The sequence below is a fragment of the Eutrema salsugineum genome, unplaced genomic scaffold (genome assembly GCF_000478725.1).
Source record: "Eutrema salsugineum unplaced genomic scaffold, Eutsalg1_0 scaffold_12, whole genome shotgun sequence".
Taxonomy (NCBI): Eukaryota; Viridiplantae; Streptophyta; class Magnoliopsida; order Brassicales; family Brassicaceae; genus Eutrema; species Eutrema salsugineum.
In genome coordinates this window covers 7,994,494-8,013,792 of record NW_006256895.1, presented here as the reverse complement: position 1 = coordinate 8,013,792, position 19,299 = coordinate 7,994,494, and the positions used below count along the sequence as shown (strand labels likewise).

Here is a 19,299-nt window from a genome sequence, read left to right as displayed (position 1 = left end):
AAACCAGGTCGCAGCATGGAGAAGAGATCAAACCGTGCTGAAGCATTTTTACCGCAACTTGGGCATGCGGGACAGAAAGAGGAATGACCAAGTCGCACAAAACCAAAGTCCGTTCTACACCGAGTTGGTCGTGCGGCTCGGTCACGACGTTTCCAGGTCGCACAAGGGGAGAAAGGAGGCCGGTCAACGAGAAAAGGACGGGTCAAAGCCTTGACTGGTCAAAATAGATCTATTGACCACCAGTCCAAAGGCTTGACCCTGTCCCACACTCTCTCTTCCTCACCATAAACACGAGTTTGCACCTCTTCTCTCATTTCTCTCCATTGTTTTCATCATAACTCTCTCATTTCTCCACCAAATTTGTTGATTCAAAGTGCTCTGAGCTCGTTTTTGAGTTGTTAACATCATCCTGATTGCATTTCGAACTCGTTGCATCTTAATCCCAAGGTATTTCACTCTGTTAAAATTCATCTTTTTCCATGTTCTTCAATGGTGATTTTTGAACTTCAAGGTGTGGAATCGATTTTGATAGGTTGTTTTAGACATTGGGATTATTTTTATAAATGCTAGGGTGCTAGATAGTCTTGGAAAACAGAGCACTTTGTTGGTGATTCCTTGTTCTTGAGTTTTGAAAATTGTTGCAAGTTAATTCATGAAAAAAATCGATTTTTCTTGAAAAAAAAAAGAAATGAATTTGTTTCTAGCTGAGCCCTTGCTTTGCACTCTTGTTTTTGCATTGCTATGAACTTATTGGATTGATGCTTGGCTTGAGAAACCTGTTCATGTGATTTTAAATTCGATTCTTGCAGCAATTTTTTTCAAAATTTTGGAGAATTTTGTGAAGCTTGTTCTTGTGCTAACTTTGTTTTTGAGAATCTCTTGGCAGATGACCGAAAGAACCAACTCTCTGGCCAAGAAGAAGGGCACTGCATCCAAGGGAAAGGGTTTGGTCTCAGGGTCTTCAAAGCCAAGAGAAAGAGGTCAAGGAGCAAGGAATACCACAAAGTAAGGAAAATGTGATCCAGCGCCGAAAAGGACAAGGCATGAAGGGAAAGCTTTGGTGGTTGCTTCTGGTTTCAAGAAGAAAGGGAAACAGTTGGCGGTGGTATCTGAGGATGAACAGACCGAAAGTGACTCAAGCAGCTCAGCTGGTGGTTCCTAAGGCACCCTTGAAGAGGGATCAAAGAGGATTAAGAAAACTGAACCAGAAACACCTGATTATCTGGCTAAGTTTCAACAGATAGAGGTCCAGCAAGGGAGGTTCCCTGATGTGGACTTTCTCAAGAAGATTGGCATCTATGAAGATGTCAAAACTTTGCTTGGGAACATGGGTATTGAGTCACTTTTGGAGATGAGAGAGATCGCTTATGAAGAGGAGTCTCAAGAGTTCTTGGCTTCTTTTGAAGCTTTTATATACTACCCAAGGGATTCAAGAATTCTTCAAGGGGACGGACTTGGACACATTGAGTTCTCTGTGAAAGGAAAGGACTATTCAGTGTCATTCAGAGAATTGAATGAGATTTTTGGGTTCTTTACACCTAGAAATGTTCCTCTCTCCAACCAGGTCAATCTCAGAAAAGAAGATGTTCAACTTCTATGGAGATCAATTGCTTCTGGGAAGTACAGAGCTGGAGCAACTAAGTCCTCTTGGATAAAGAATCCAGAGCTGAGATATGTACACAAGATTCTCTCTCACAGCTTCTACTTCAAGATTGATGTTGGAAGAGTTCACAAAGGCGATCTGATGCTCCTTGGTGTGGGGCTGAAACAGCTGATGCCAACTCATGAAGATGGGGAGCCCTATGAAGGGTATGCTTACACACCTTGCCTTTCCTCTCAATTAGCAAGGTCTTTGATGTTCTACAAAAAGTGCATTTGGGGTTCAACAAAGCAGGATGCAAAGCTGACCCATGGATGGATTGTCACAAAGATCTTGAAAGCCAAGGGATACAGATTCAAGGAGAACATGGCAAGGTTTGACTTGATTAGTGAAGCCCATTTGTGTAAGATTGGTTTCCTCCAAGGAAAAGTTGGTGCCAAGGTAGTTTACAACTTCAAGACTCTCATTAATGAACCAGCCCAAACTCTCCTGCCCAATCCCTCCATCACCAGAGTCCAAGTAAAGAGGAACATTCACTTCTTCTTGCTGAAGGAAGAGCTGTACAATGTCCAAACTGATCCCCCAATCCTCAAGTACAAGAAAGCTTGCGGAGAAGAAGCCTCCAAGGAAAAGAAAGCAACCGCTGAAGAAGCTACCACAAGTGCTGCTGGTGCTCAAGATACTGGTGTGCCTCCACCTCAAAAACGTTTTGGTGGAAACAGGTATCACTTTGATGATTACAACTGGGAGGAGCCAGGCACTTCAGGGTTTAGAGCTCAACAAAAGATCGGTGTTCTCCAACAATGGTGCAAGTACCAAGACAAAACCATCCACAAGATGGCAAAATGCATCAAGGAGATGAAGAAGAGGTTCAAGAAGCTTGAAAACCCTTGTAAAGGTGGATCTCCAACACCGGTTTCACCAAGGAATAGAGAGGAAGTTGGAGAGAGTTCCATGAACTGCACAGCCCTGGTCACATATGGCACAGCATGGGTGGATCTTGACGACGGTTCTGATGAGGCAAGCCATCACTCTTGGGAGACACCATCCGGTCACACTTCAAACCCCTCTTACTCATTGGGGTCAAACTTCCACAGCTCTTAGGTAACACTCTAAACCTTGTAAATATGCATGTAGATTTTCTTTTTCTTTTTGCATTTTACTTGTTTGTTTTGTTTTCACTCCTTTCTCATGCTTTTATAACACAAGGGACTGTGTTATTTAAGTGTGGGGGAGGAGTTTCATCTCTTACTAATCATGTTTTCTCTGTTCTTATTTTACACTTTGAGTCTTGAGTCACATTATTGCATGCATTCATATAGTTTCATCTAAGTGCATATAAAAAACAAAAAAAAAATTGAAAAATCTGAAAAATTTTCACAAAAAAATGATCATGTAGTTGCATTCTCATTTTTAGGATTGAGTCTAGTTGCATATTCATGTAGGCTGCATCAATGCAAGGGAGTAATGATAGGTTTTTCCTTGAGAGATTATCACTTTAAGAATTCGGTTCACTGCCCTAGTTCCTAGTTCTTTGTTGCATGTAAACAAGAATGAAATCAAGACTGATCCATGCTTTGAACTTGTTGAGTGAATCAAGCTTGATTAGTCCAGCCTTATCTAAGTGAGAACCTTAATTTGACAATCTAATTATCATTGCTTGTGCATGTCATTGTGAACTCATGGGTACCCTCAAAATATTTGAGCTCTCTTATTCCTTTTACCACTCTTTGCTAGCTCAAGTAGCTGTTCTCTCACTTTGAGACAGTTCCATGCCTTTAACCAAACCTTCCTTGAAGCCTGAAACACTATAGTGAGAGATGTGAGGCCTTTTTCTGAATAAACTTGACAGAAAGTGTTGGGTTTAGGGCGACAAGAGTAGGGTCTCATGTAGATCTAGCTCAACAACATGAGTCTAGAATAGGCTAGGAAGAGTTCTTGAGAAACATTGAGTGGTAGAGAGAAAGTTTGAGATGAGAACCAGGGGTTGGAAAAGAAAAGAAAGAGGGTTGGGGTCTGCTGTGTAAAGAAAGAAAAGCTCTTGTGTATTGAAAAAGAAAGTCTAGCCTCTAAGTAAAAAGAAAAGAAAAGAAGCCAAAAAGGCTCAAGTGTTTGGAAAGAAAAGAAAAGAGGCTAGAAAGTGTGTTATGAGAAAGAGCTAAGTGGAATATTCAGACCCCAAAACCTGAGTTTAAAGTTAAAAGATGAATCCCCTGGTGAGAAAGAAAGAATGAGAGTGAAGTGAGGAAAGGGTTGATAAGGCAATGAATGTCTTGAGAGAGGAGTAGCTAGGATGTGATCTTCATGGGAGTAGAGTTAAGGTGAAAGACCAATTTGGGGCATGGGGTAGATGGGATTCTGCTCTTGTATGCACCAGTTGCCTTTTACCCTTAGCATTCTGTTAAAGTTTATTCCTTCTTGAGTGATCCCTTGAGCTGAATGGAAGCCAAAGCATTAAATGAGATCATCTTTGTCTCATAACCCTGTCCCAAGACAAGTGAGTTCACATGATTTGCATAAGCATGATTCACATGAGCTTTAATGAATGTCAAAAGGTTGGAACTATGGCTGTTTGTGAAAAACTTAAGCTTGAGCTTGATTCATTCATTGATAAGTATGGCTAAATTTTTGTGAGTAATCTTGTTTGCAATGCATCTTAGAATTAGCAACTAGGACAGTGAGCCTTGAATTCTTTTAGTGATACACTCTCTCATTAAGGAATATGAACTCCCAATGCATACAACCTCTTTCTCTCATTTACTCTTTTTGCTTGAGGACAAGCAAAGGACAAGTGTGGGGGAGTTGATATGTTCATAATTTGCATCATTTAGGTTGCATATTTCATTCCAAATCATGTCTTATTTCATGCATTTTAGGTCCTTAGGGTTTGTTTTAGGACTTAGCAGTTGCATTAGGTCCCAATGAGTCTTTGCATGTTTCGAGTGTTTATCAGGTGTATTTGGAGCTATTTGGAGCTGAAAAGATGAATCCAGGAAGAGAAATGGTGATCAAGGCTTGAAAGATCGTGAAAATGGGTTTTGGAGGTTCTCGGCCATTCTCGCGTACCGCAGGAAGGTTTTTCTCCGCCATTCTCGTGTACCGCGGGTGGATTCCTCGGCCAAAACACGTACCGGCTTAATGAATTCCTCGGCCAAAATTTCTGGGTGCAGACACATTTCCGAAATCGCCTGTCCGGGGAGCCTTCCGGTCCGATTCAGCTGTCGGGTGCTTCATCAGAGTTGGAGAAGATTGGATCATGGTTCCATAGCAGGTAGAATCATAGGATTTGGAGGCGTGAGCAGAAAGTTAAGCTCGTCGGAAGGAAGTCCTGTCTCGCTGCCGTTTTGGACCGACCCGATGAGCTCCTAAGAATGCGAAGGACGGTGCACTTCCAGACCGATTAAGTTTACGGGGCCTTCATCAGAATCCGAGATAATTGAGTCTTCTTTCTAGAACGTTTGAGATCATTCAATTCGGAGCTATGAGCAAGGATATAACGTTTCCGGAATGGACATACGTCTAGAAGCCTCTTTCTGATCGTGTCAATGCACTGCGAATATGAGCCCTCCAGGAAACCTTCCACTTCCCAAGCACCAAAGGTTCCTTCATAAACGTTGAAGATATATGAGTCTTATGTCCTCTGAAGCCGGAATCACACAATTCGGACCAATATCCTGAAAGTTACGCCTCCCTGAATGCAAAGTGGTCCAAGCTGCCCTGAATGCTGCGAGATAGTCTTGCGACTTGGTTAACTCGCAAAGCCTGAAGATGAATGCCTGGAAGTTAAGCTGCGAGTTGAGAAGTGCGGGTAAGCTATCACTGGATAAGGTCTGAGGCTCCCGAGCAAGAAAAATACTAAGTCCACAATCGTGCGATTTAGGCATGCGAGTTGGCCGCGCTTGGAACTAAACCGCACGATGACTCGCAATCTACACCGACTTGAGCCTGCGACATGGGAGTAATGGAGACCAACCCGCACACATCCCTGAAGATCCCTGCTACATGGTCGTGCGAGTTAAGGATCAGAGAAGACTTAGCCGCACAAAGACTCGCAATTCACATCTGGATGGGCATGCGGCTGAGTTTACAAGGTTCTATCTCGTTCAAAGCTCCTCTTCTTGGTTGTGCGACTTGGGCATGCGGCTTGGGACTAAGGGATGACCAAGTCGCACATGTACTTTCCCCAGATTTCGCCTTGGTTATGCGAGCTGAAGAAGAAGAAGGTTAAGCCGCACAAAGACTCGCGAAACACATCTACTTGGGCGTGCGGCTAAGACCAAGCGATTTAAGTCTCACAAGACAGTTTCTTCGCCTGTGCGACTTGGGCATGCGACCTGGGAGACACTGAACCAACTCGCACATTCTCCACTTTATCCACTAAAGCCGGGTCAGGACCCGGTTCGTTCCGGGCTGACCCGGTTTGTTTTTTGAGACATATAAATAGTTTTTAGGGTTTTTTTCCAATGGACTATGCTTTATTCCCTTTGTCTCTTGCCTCTTTTGTGAAAGACTCCACTTAAGAAGAGAAATATCGATTTTTAAGTGCTTAATCAAGAGAGTTTGAGAGATCTTTGTGTTTAAAGCTGCAAAGCCATCATTATCCATCTTCCCCATCTCTATTTCTCATCATTAATCATGCCAATCTTCTCAACTTGCAAAGGTTTAAGAGAGATTAGTATGATTAGTGAGTAGTCACCTTAATGAGGTTCTAGATGTGTAGGTTAGGGTGCTAAAGTGTTAGATTAGGAGTGCTTAGGGCTAGATTCATTGATTCATCTCTCTAAACAGCTGTTCTCTAGGCTAGATCCTTGCATATCACTTGAGATCTAGATTCTGGGAATTTCATGCACCAAAAGTGTTTGATGAAATTCCTGAAAGAGCTGTATTAGAGGTTTAAGCATTTGCTGTATGATGATGTATTGTTGATTGCTTGAATGATCATTTACAACTGTTTACTAATGCATACTGATTCATGTTTCACAAATGATGATTTGGTTTGAAAAATGGATTAGTGTAGGGGTTAATACCTTCATGAGAGGATTAATCTAGATTAGAGTTCTTAATCATTTGAATCAAGTCTCATCATTGTCATTAGCATTCCTAGTTTAGCACCAAAGCACCCTAGCCAACTATCATGTCTAGAATCTCATGCCTCCATCATATCATATTCATATCACTTGTCATTGTTTAGTTCTTCTTTAGTCATTAATCCTGTTTTAAGTTTGTAGTTGTCATTAGTCAATCAAAATCTCACTTGTTTACTTGAATTAAGAATCTGATCACATATCTTAGTGTCTATCACCACATTCTTGGATTGATAACCTCTTTGTGCTACATTGACAAGGGGATTGATAGCCCTGAGACCCTCAAAAGTCTTATTTATCAGATTCAAGAAGGAATCCCTATGGACCTATGTGTGTTTTGCATGAAACCACGGTAGAGATTCAATAAGGAATCTGTGGTTTGTTTGTTTGTTGCGTGAACCACGTAAAGGTTGGTGGAACCTTGTGGTACGTTAGGACACAAGCCCATATATTCGGAGAAATACTTGGGTCGCTCCTATGGCCGAGTGCTGCATGACGATGCGGCCCGACTGGTCGAGTGAAGGACCACGAAGTCGGAAGCGAGTCTGGTTCATGTGCCTGAGTGGCTATGAATGGCGGGATGTCGTTGGGCTAGAAGGTGTCAGAGAAATCGTGCAGTAAGGCACGTAGGATGTAGGGATCTGTACGTTCGTTTATGTGTGTTTGAGTCGTGTTTAGCTTCTGCTGTGTTTGATGTGTATCAGACGGGGTGTCTGATACCGTGTTCTATGTTGTGTGTGATTGAGTGATGATTGCTTTGAACCGTCTGTATGCTTGTTGTGTGTTCATTGCTTTCCTTGAATTGTTAAGCTTTGGCTGTTTTCGGGTTGGATCGGGGTGACTAACCATAGACGGGTTCCGGACTTACTGGGCATTTAGTAGAAATGCTCATTATACAAATTTTGTCCTGCAGGTAACCTATAGACGGGAAGCCTTAGAGGGTTCGTGATTCAAGCAACAAAATTTCGTGGTTCAAGCAACAAAATGATCCTAACGTACCACAAGGTTCCATCAACCTTTTCCGTGGTTCAAGCAACAAAAAAACTAACCACAGATTCCTTCCTGAATCTCTACCGTGGTTTCACGCAAAATACACATAGGTCCATAGGGGTTCCTTCCTGAATCCCCTCATGACCTTTCCAGTTTTTTAACAAAACCAACGGCCCGTGGTGACCATAGTCCCCTCACGGCCGACGATTACTAAATTCGTTCAGAGACTAAGTGTTTTTCCGACTTAATTATCAAAAACGAGACTCTATCCCAGATCTCATAATTAAGTCTAACACTAAGTAACACATCAACACACAATGTCACACAACACACAAAAACAGAGAAGTGGTGGTTGCATACCGGCAATACCACTAACTCCCGTATTTCGGAAGTAGGTTCACACATCAGTCACCAAACAACACGGGATCACTCACAACCTCACCCCTAATCCGGCTTAGACCCCCTTGTCTTATGCCTTGGTTCTGTTTCTTTTAACGTTCAAGTTCTTACTAAGTATAAGGTTTAGGTTCCTACTCCCAGACAGCGGTTTATATACTTAGCACACAATCACGCAATCTATTTTTAACCAAGGATCACAGTCCCGCCTGGACCGATCCATGGTTCCCTGCATAAAATCGTTAGTTCCTATCTACAGGAACTCACCCTTTACGCAGATCCCTCTCTGATCTTAACATCTTTTGCTCCTAACTCTGAGATTCCCTCAGATCTATAACCATATAGATCTAATGAATAACTAGACAAGATCTAAACAGAAAAGGGTTTACTCTACGGCTTACCGACCGTCCGCTGAGCCAGCACCGCACAACCATTCCCCGCTAGCCAACTCCTATCCGAAATACTCACCATTTCTCTCTTTCTCTCTATACTTTCTCACACTAAACTCCTCAGATTTTCTTAAGTGTAGAAAACTAAGAGCTTCAGGTGGGTATTTATAGGTTTCAGGGTGGTTCTCATGCACTGACACTTGGTATTCGCGCTGACACTTGGCTGGACACTTGTTAAAACCCATAAATACTAGTCATCAGGCTTGGCCACTAAGCTGCCTTGCTTCCATGCCAAATGTGTGGTCCAGAACCAGCCACACCATTGCCTTAACACTAAGCTTACTCCTTTCCGCGCCAAGTGTGTGAACCAAATCCAGCCACATCTATCCTTATCTGAAAATAACCCCCACCAAATTCCGCAATTTGGTTACTGATCCAAGACGGACTGACTGGCCTTGACACTCGCTCACGATTCCTCGGCCAAAATCCAATTCCGTCGACAAAAATCCATACTTCCCAGTTCCACAAGCTTTTACGCTCGGACTTAGCTTCTCTCGGCTAAACCGCTGCTTCTCGACCAATTCTGATCCATCGGCAAAAATTCAATTCTCTCGGCAGAACTTCATTTTTCCTCAGCCAAATCCTTCTTCGCTCAGCCAGAATCTGACTTTCTCGACTAAAGACTGATTCTCTCGGCATTTTTCATCATTCTCAGGTTAAAATACGTTTCCCCGGCTAAACCAGACTTTCTCGAACAACAAGTCTTCTCGGCAAAATGCTGATTCTATCGGCCAAAGTCGGTTTCTCTCGGCCATTCTCTTTGTTCCTCGATAAAAATCTCGTTTCCCTTGGGAGACATGCTCTCCCAGCCGAATCCGGATTTCCCCTGACTTAGCATTTCTCTCGCGGCCGCCAGTCTGCTTTATCTTAACAACCGGGTTGTTATATTCTTATATTGATCTGGGTTTATTTTATCCTAAAAACTCCGAAGTTGGTCTAGTTGGTTTTGCAGATGCAGGATATTTATCAGATCCGCATAAAGCTCGATTGCAAATTGGGTATGTTTTCACAATTGGTGGAACTGCGATCTCGTGGCGCTCCCAAAAACAGACTTTGGTTGCCACTTTTCTAATTATGCGGAAATAATTGCTTTCCACGAAGCATGTAGAGAATGCATATGGCTCCGATCTATGACTCAACATATACCCGGTGCAAGTGGAATAGTCATCGATATGGAACCGACAAAAATATTTGAAGATAATGCTGCATGTGTTGCTCAACTCAAAGAAGGTTTCATCAAGAGCGACAGAACAAAACATATTCCTCCAGGGTTTTTCTTTTACACTCAAGAACTCGAGAAGAATCAGAAAGTGGATATCCAATATGTTCCCTCAAGTGACAATGCAGCAGATCTTTATACAAAGGCACTTCCCACTACATCATTCAGAAAACATGTTCGTAATATTGGAATGCGCCGACTACGAGATCTATGAAGAAAATTTGTATCCATCATTTCAGAGGAGATTACATTAGTGTACTCTTTTTCCTTTGTAATGGTTTTTATTCCAATAGGTTTTTCCATGATAAGGTTTTTAACGAGGCAGTACGTAATACAATAATAGTGATGGATAATTAAGAGGGAGTGTTAAAGAGTGGATAATTATCCACATAACCGACTCTATTAAAATCGGTTTCTCCTCCCCTTCCCCCTATATATATGTCATTCTCTTTTGTACAAGTTTGTACGTAAGTTAAGTAAAATGCAACGACAATAATACTAAGTGATATCAACTTCTCTCGTCCTCTCTCTCGTCTCAATTCAGCAAACCTATAAAACACATATCTTACTTTATTACACTCAATAATTTGTATTACGTTCTTGACCAAGGCCTAAGGCTTTTCAACCTGTTCCCGGTCTTGAGTTGTTTCGACCCGGACAAGGTCTAATATCAGGAAAAGCGAGGAGTTCCACAAAATCTCTTTTATTGATACTAAGTAATGTACGCTTACAAACGGTTACCAAAAACATATAATTGAGCTCGAGTCAAAATAGTCAACATAATACAATCTATTATGCTTACACTCACAACGTCAAACTACTCTGGCGGCCTAGCGTCCCACGAACCCTCTAAGGCTTCCCGTCTATAGGTTACCTACAGGACAAAAATTGTATAATGAGCTTTTCTACTAAATCTCTAGTGAGTCTGGAACCCGTCTATGGTTAGTCACCCTGACCCAACCCCAACATAGCCAAACCTCAACAATCAGATGAAAGCAATGAACACACAACAAGCACACAAACAGTTCAAAGCAATCATCACGCAATCACACACAACATCATATGCACATGCGGAAGCATTCTATGACATAAATCCTAATGTGAGGCCTCTAAATGCATCGGCCACACCCCTTATTGCAACGATCTCGCAAATCACCACACAGGATCATCTTGGCGTCCTCGCACAGATCTATTGACATACCGTCACATAGCATCGGATCGCCATACTGGCAGCACTCGGTCAAGGGAGCTACCCTTTGACCCTCTGAGCCTATCTCCACGTAGATAAGGTATGTGGACGTGCCGACTGCATCTAATCTAAGAACGTATAAATCCTACCATGATTCATATTTCCTAGATTCATCACTCAATATCACACAAGCAATTAAATATGACATGCAAGAGGTCTTTTTACTTGCATTCATCAATTAATTCATCAAGCATCAATCAAACAAACTACAAATTCCTTCCTGAATCTCTACTGTGATTTCACACAACACACACATAGGTCCATAGGGATTCCTTCCTGAATCAGCTCACGACCTTTCCAGTTTTTAACAAACCAACGGCCCTCAAGGCCGACCATTACTAAATTCGTTCAGAGACTAAGTGTTTACCCGACTTAATTATCAAAAACGAGACTCTATCCCAGATCTCATAATAAAGTCTAACACTAAGCCACACAACAACACACAATATCACACAACACGCAAAAACAGAGAAGTGGTGGTTGCAAACCGGCAATACCACTAACTCCCGTATTTCGGAAGTAGGATCACACGTGTGTCACCAGACTATACGGGATCGCTCAGAACCTAACCACAAACAGAATACTACTTAACACACAATCACGCAATCTAATAACCGTGGATCACAGTCCCGCCTGGACCGATCCATGGTTTCCTGCACAAAATTGTTAGTTCCTATCTATCGGAACTCACCCTTTTATGCAGATCCCGCTCCGATCTTAACCTCTCTTGCTCCTAACTTTGAAATTCCTCTAGATCTATAACCATATAGATCTAATGAATAACTATACTAAGACAAGATCTAAACAGAAAAGGGTTTACTCTACAGCTTACCGACCGTCCCCTGAGCTAGCACCGCGCGACGATTCCCTGCTAGCCAACTCCTATCCGAAATACTCACCATCTCCCACTTTCTCTCTCTACTTTCTCAAACTAAAACTCCTCAGATTTTCTAAGTGTGGAAAACTAAGAGCTTAAGGTGGGTATTTATAGGTTTCAGGGTGGTTCTCATGCGCTGACACTTGGTATGCTCGCTGACACTTGGCTGGGCACTTCTCAGTTTCCATAAACACTAGTCATCAGCCTTGGCCACTAAACTGCCTTACTTCCACGCCAAGTGTGTGGTCCAGAATCATCCACATCCAAGCTTTTTCTGCCATAACCTCCACCAAATTCCGCATTTTGGTTACTGATCCGAGACGGACTGACTGGCCTTGACACTTGCTCACGGTTCCTCTGCCAAAATCCAATTTCGTCGACCAAAATCCATATTTTCCAATTCTGCGAAGCTTTTACGCTCGGACTTAGCTTCTCTCGGCAAAACCGCTGCTTTTTGGCCAAAATCTAATCCATCAGCCAAAGTCGGTTTCTCTCGGCTATTCTCTTCGTTCCTCGATAAAAATCTCGTTTCCCTTGACAGACATGGTCTCCCAGACGAAACCAAATATTCCTTGATCCGTCCTGACTTAGCATTTTTTTGCGGCCGCCCATCTGCGCTATCTTAACAACGGGGTTGTTACATTCTCCCCCCCCCCCCTTACAGGAATTCGTCCTCGAACTCCAGACGTGGGGGCGTACCTCATCCTTCCTGATGATAAAGTCTCTATAAGGGTCAGCGGTCCTACCACCCCTCACCACTGTCTTGATATTACCATGTCTTCTCGCTTGGTTCACAACTTGGCCGTTCCGTCGACCCTTCACAAAGCTTGGTGATCCTCCTGATCCCTTGCTGCAGTTTCGACGTTTCGGTTCTTTCTCATCTATCCTACAAGCTTGGCGATCTCCCAGATCCCTTGCTTTCTCATTGTCACACCTTTCACTTGGATATATCCTTTCCGACTCAAGATATATCTATGCACCCTGGCATGCTTTCCGATCTTAGTATGCCCGCCGATCTCATGACCAAAGCTTACTCTGCTTCATCATGTTATTCCATACTCCAATTCTCCTTTGGAGTACTTTCTCTTTTTAGTAACAACCTTCCTTTCACTATTCCGTCGTTGGCTGTCACTACTTTTGTCCTTTGATTCGTTAAAGAACTTTCAAGTCTACTTAACTTGATCCGGCTGATCTCCATCTTGATCCTTTCTTCATCTGAGGCCCTTCTTCCTCGGTAAAGACTACTCCTTAGTCTCCTTTTCTCATTACTAGACCGTTTTTCCCATGGACTCTTTCTCATGGTTGTCACGTTCCATTGCGACTTTACATCCCCCTTCTCTTCACCTTCTTACTCCTATGGTGAAGTATCAAACTATCCTTTTCCCAAGGACGTTCTATAAGCGTCGCCTTTCGACTTTATCTTTTTCTCAAGCCCCTTCGGCTTCTGGCAACTTTCTTTGACTTGTTTCCATCAGAGGCTCTTCCTCCTTGGCAAACACTACTTCCTAGTTCTGCCTTCACGTAGTTCATCGATACTAGTCCAGTTTCCTTGTGGACTCCATTTCATGATTTTGGACGTGGTTGATCGTGACCTTGTGCCGTCATTACCATTATATATTCCTCAATTTCTCACTCCTTTAGCAAGAATATGAATCATCATATCTCGAATGTGATTCCTCGAACTTCGTTCCACGTCCTCACTCCTTTGGTAAGCCCTTTTGGCTTCGACTCCCTTCTTGCCTTCTTTTTCGGTTGATCTTCCCGATCTCTCGTCTTTCTTAACTCCAGGTAAATCAAATTTTCCTTTTGATTTACGTTTTTCCGTACTCTATCTTTTGCTGTTCACCATTTCCTTCTGGTGTTCGCATATCCATCTTTCTGATCAACTATTGTTCTCCACTGTAGCTGATCTTTCTGATCTCATGCCTGTCACCATGTCCTTCTGGCGATTGCACGACTTAACTTCTACCATTCTTCGCACCGCTAGTTGATCCGTCTGATCTATCACTATTCAAGTCTGGCGGATCCTTCTCGATCTACCACTGTTCTCATCTCTGCCCGAAATCCACTGTCCTCTGGCCGAATTCTCAATCTTCCGTTTCACTACCCACTCACCGGCTCAGAACGGTTTCTTGGGTTCAGACAAGGTATCAGGTTTAGGACAACCTTCCTAAAACATTTTACCTTTCATAATCCTAAGGTTTAAGGGAACTCTTTCCGAGAAACCTATGGATTCCTACACCTTTCGCAATCCTAAGGCTTACGGAAACTCTATCCATAACCTACGGATTCTCATTTATTCACGCCCCCGGCGTCCTTGACATGCTATAGAAAATATTAACTCCCCTTATTATTTCCCCTCTAAGCATTCAGCCTAATCTTATATCGCACATAAGATTCACGAAATACTTATGGTTAATATTTTACTCTAATATAAACCAATACTCATTTATAAGATAGGCACGGGACAAGTTCACTTGACTTTCCGCCCTACCACATGCGGTCTTAGCTTCTGTAGCTTCACACACGATTTTACACTTGCGCACGATCTTAGTCATACCAACTTCACGTGAGTCTTTATCACACAAAATTGCATATGATCTCAGTCTTACTGACTTCACATACGACTTTCACACAAAATTGCATATGGTCTTAATCCTACTGACTTCACATACGACTTTCACAAAAAATTGTGTATGGTCTTATTCCTACTGACTTCACATACGACTTTCACACAAACAGCTACATATCCACATATGTAACAAGGATTCAATCACCCCTGGTCTAAAATTATACTCCTTATAATATTAAACTCATCAACAATGGTTTAGATATTATAACTCCATTATAATACCTAACTATCGAAATCACCAAGACAAACATGCAAAACTTGCAACAACTCAATCACACAAAAGAGAGTTAGCACCCATACGTACCTGGTACGGGATCTCACAAGATCATGAAAGCTAAGGTAATTCCTAGAACTCTAAGGTTTCACCTTACTTTCATTGCACCCTCTCGGTCCATCACCATTGACTCCGCAAAGTGATTAACTCCATAACTAACGCCTGTTCGATTCCCATGGTCAGTGGGCTCCCCGGCTTACCTCCTTTCGACCTGCAACTCCCCGCTGCATCGAAACAAAAGTAAATCCTAAACCCCACCTACCCATCTAAACATCGGACGTACCGATAAAAGCTATTCTCGGCTCGTTAAACCAAGCTCCCCAACTCCAGGTATCATCTGTCGAAAACATAATCTATTATTCAAAAAAACTCTCCATTCTATCACAGGGTTCACAAAAGAAAAAAAAATTGTTCACAAAAGAGACGCTTTTCTAAAGCTCTACACAAATGAGCTCCGAGCTCCCACCTTAACTTACGCTTCTCTGAAGCTGTTTCAAAAATTAGCTCCAGGCTCTTGCTTCATACTCCGACACCTTTCCCGAACTAAACTATTATTGACATAGCTCATCAATTTTCAGTTCGTCAGTTTCAGTTCAAGCAACTTCAAATCTCTGGTTTCATCTTATTGGTTCACTTTATCAGTTTGGTGCTATTTTGGTTCAGAGTTTCAGCTCGGCCGAAATTTGGTGTGTTCAGACTTTTGGTTTCTTAAATTCAGTTCGTTATTTTGTTTTTCGGAATTTTAGTTCATCAACTTGAGTTTGTCAGTTTCAGGTTTCAAATTCGGTTGACAGTTTCGGGTTTTTGTTTCAGTTTGCCGAGTTTGGGTTTCAAATTCAGCTCGTCAATTTTGGGTTTCAGTTTGTCAATTTCCATCTCGGTTCAGTTTTGATTCATCAGTTTTTATTATGAGTTTCAATTTGCCAGCTTCAGCTCGTCACCTTCAGCATGTGAGTTCGATTTCGCAATAAGCTACACTACACCCATCTACTAAAGTGTTTCAGGCTAGTCAATGGAGCTTCGAAAAATCCAGGGTCCATCCCTGATCTATTCCTAAATTGCATCATTTAGTGTACATATTTGAGTCCAAATCATGTCTCATTTCCATACATTTTAGGTCTTTAGACATTGTTTTAGGACTTAGGAGATTGCATTAGCTCCAAGAGAGTTTTGCATGGTTTGGAGTGTTAAACATGTTCTTATGGGGCCTATTTGGAGTGGAGAATGTAAACCAGATGAAAAAAATGGAGTTGAAATGATCAAAAATGGTGAAAAGGGGCATTATGGAGATTCTCGGCTAAAATCCATACCGCGTGTAGGATTCTCGGCCAAAACACATACTGGTCGCTTAAGCTTCCCGGCCAAAACTCTCGGGTGCAGATACATCTCAGAAATCCCGTTACTGGAAGATCTTGCCGGCCGATTTAGTATCCGGGGTCTTCCGCAAAGATCAAGATAATTGAGTCTATATCCCAGAAAAGTTGGTATCAAGGCATTTGGAGCACTGAGCTGAAAGATATGGCCACCGGAAGACAAACCTGTCTCGCATCCATTCTGTCGCAATCTGATATGTCTGCAAGATTGCCTGTCCAGGGAGTCTTAACGTCCGATTCAGCCTACAGGGTATTCTTAAAGGTTGGAGACAATTGAGCTGTGGTTCCAGAACAATTGAAATCAGAGGATTTGGAGTCATGAGCTGAGAGTTAAGTTCACCGGAAGATACACCTGTCTCGCTACAATTTCAATACCGATCCAATGAGTTACAAAGATTGCGTGAGACGATGCCTTTCCAGTAAGAAATCAATTACTGGGGCCTTCATCACGATTCAAGGTATTTGCGTGCGTTTTCTAGAAAACCTGAGATCATCCAGTTTGGAGCTATGTGCTGAAAGATACCGCCTCCGGAGTAAACACTGGTCCAAGAGCCTCTTTGTGATCGTTTCAATTCACTTCAGAGATGAGCCTACCTGGGAACCTTCCACTTCCCAAGAGCTAAATATTTCTTCACCAAAGTTTGAGATGTTTGAGTTCTCTTTCCACTTCAGTTATAATCAAGCAATTTGGACCGGTATTCCAGGAGTTATGATGCATCAAACGCGGAGTGGTCCGAGAAAATGAGAAATGATGCGACTTGAGTGTGCGACATGATTAACTCGCACCCATGAATGTTCATGCTCTGGAAACAAGTTTCGATTTTAGAGATGAGTGTAAGGAGGCTCTGAGCAAGGTAGAGACTTCCAGAATCAAATTTGACTAAGTCCACAATGCTGTGCGAGATAGGCCTGCGAGTTGGACATGAAGTGGAACCATGTAGCACATGTGTTCGCAAATTACACCGACTTGGGCGTGCGACTTGGGAAAGGAAGTGACCATCTCACACATATACATTCTGGAGTGTGCGACCTGGGCTTGCGAGTGGGGAAGAAGCTGAACTGAGCCGCACAAGAACATGCAAGATGAAGTGCTAAATGGATGTGCGGCTGAGAAAGGAGTTGACCATCTAGGAGTCTTGAGCGCCTTTTGGTGCGAGATGGGTGTGCGGGTCAGCCATGGACGTGACCATCTCGCACACCAGCCACCAGACCCATCTGAGCCGGGTCAGTACCCAGTTTGTCCTGGGCTGACCCGGTCCATAACACTTAGTATAAATACCTTTTTGGGAAAAACCCTAAAGATCTTATCTTTTATCTTTCATTCTCTCTTAGTTTTCTTTCCTTTTCAGTGTAAAAACGAGTTTGATCAAGAGATATCTGAGGGATTTAGTCATCTTAAAGCTGTTTCTTATCATCTTATCTTCTTATCTTCGCTTCTAATCATGATTAACATCACCTCTTGCAAAAAATTAAGTGTGTTAATCATGATTAGTGAGTAGTCTTCTTTTAAGCTTCTAGGTGTGTATATTCGGGTGCTTAGATGTTTGATTTATGATGTTTAGGCTATAGATTCTCATTTTCTTTCCTTAGTTATCTGTTCTTAATACTAGATCTCTCATTATAAGCTCGATCTAGAACTTAGGCATTTCTCCACCCACAAGGTGTTTGATGAAATGCCTGAATGAGCTAAGCTAAGCGTTTATGTTAATTGAACCACATGAGAATGTTTGTTTGATGCATAAATGACATATTAGAACTGTCTCTTAATGCTTATTAATTCATATTTTACAAATGGGAATTTGGTTTGAAAGTGGATTAGTATAGAGATTAATGTCTTCATGAGAGGATTAGTCTAGTTTAGAGTTCTAAGTTAATTGGAATTGAGATCATGTGATTGCTTGCTATATCTTTCTGTGTAAGATTCAGTCTATCTTAGCTTTTATTTTGATGTACATAAAGGCTGTCTGGTCATTTTAGACTTGGAACCTTATGCTTGTTGATTGCTTACTCACTAATGGGAATTAGTCTTGATTAAGTAATTTGCAAAGAGATTTCTGTCATGAGAATGAATTAATCTGCTCTGGAAGTCTAGACTAAAGAATTGCAAGTGTTGCATTGTTTTCTTAGCATCATGAATCAATTATTGAAAGCACCCTGATCAATTATCACATCTAGAGGATTAGCTTTATCTTTATTTTGAATTTGAGTATTTTCTTGTTTGTCTTGCTTGTTTAGTTCTCAATTATTACTTGCTTCTTGTTTGTTTTACGTTTTAGACCACTTTGTTACCAAAACCTGTTTAATTAGACTTGGATTAAGATAGTTCCATATAGTCTTAGTGCCTAGATAATCTCCATTTGGATTGACCCTCAAGTGCTACAACACAAGAGGTTAATTGACCTTAGTAGGCTGAAAACCTACTATCAAGTTAGCGCCATTGCCAATTGGAGATTCATTCTAGCATTAGGACTTTGGATCTTCTTGAGATCAAGTCATTTTATTTTATTTTACTGATTATCTTTCAAGTTCTGTCTTTGTTTTCAGGTGTATGAACACCAGGAGTCAAGCAAGAAGACAAAGAGAAAGAGCTGTGCACATTGAGAAGTTGGGTATGGATCAAGAGCAACTGGCTCATGGTGGTAATGGAAACCACCAGAATCAGCAAGAGCCTCCACCACCACGTCCAAGACAAGTTGTAGGAGCTGGTGATGAGACCAATGCACAGGGTCAGAGACATGGGATTCAGGCTCCAACACATGAAAACGATTTTGAGATCAAGTCAGGCCTGATCAACATGGTGCAATCAAACAAGTTCCATGGCTTGGCATTAGAAGACCCATTAGATCACATTGAAAACTTTGACAGAGTTTGTGATCTAACTAAGATGACTGGAGTGAGTGAGGACAGTTTCAAGTTGAGGCTATTTCCTTTTTCTCTAGGAGACAAAGCTCATCAATGGGAAAAGTCTCTATCTCAAGGATCAGTCACAACATGGGAGCAATGCAAAAGAGCATTTCTAACCAAGTTCTTCTCTTCATCAAGAACTGCAAGGTTAAGAAATTAAATCTCAAGTTTCATTCAGAAGAACCATGAATCCTTTTGTGAGGCTTGGGAAAGATTTAGAGGGTATACCATGCAATGCCCTCACCATGGATT

At 42.0% G+C, this 19,299-nt stretch overlaps 1 non-coding gene across 1 annotated transcript; it reads right to left on the bottom strand.

Moving 5' to 3' along the window:
• Positions 1-19,192: 19,192 nt before the first annotated feature.
• LOC112089388 lies at positions 19,193-19,299 on the bottom strand. The gene has a single exon (XR_002901026.1). It is a non-coding gene; the product is annotated as a small nucleolar RNA R71 (small nucleolar RNA).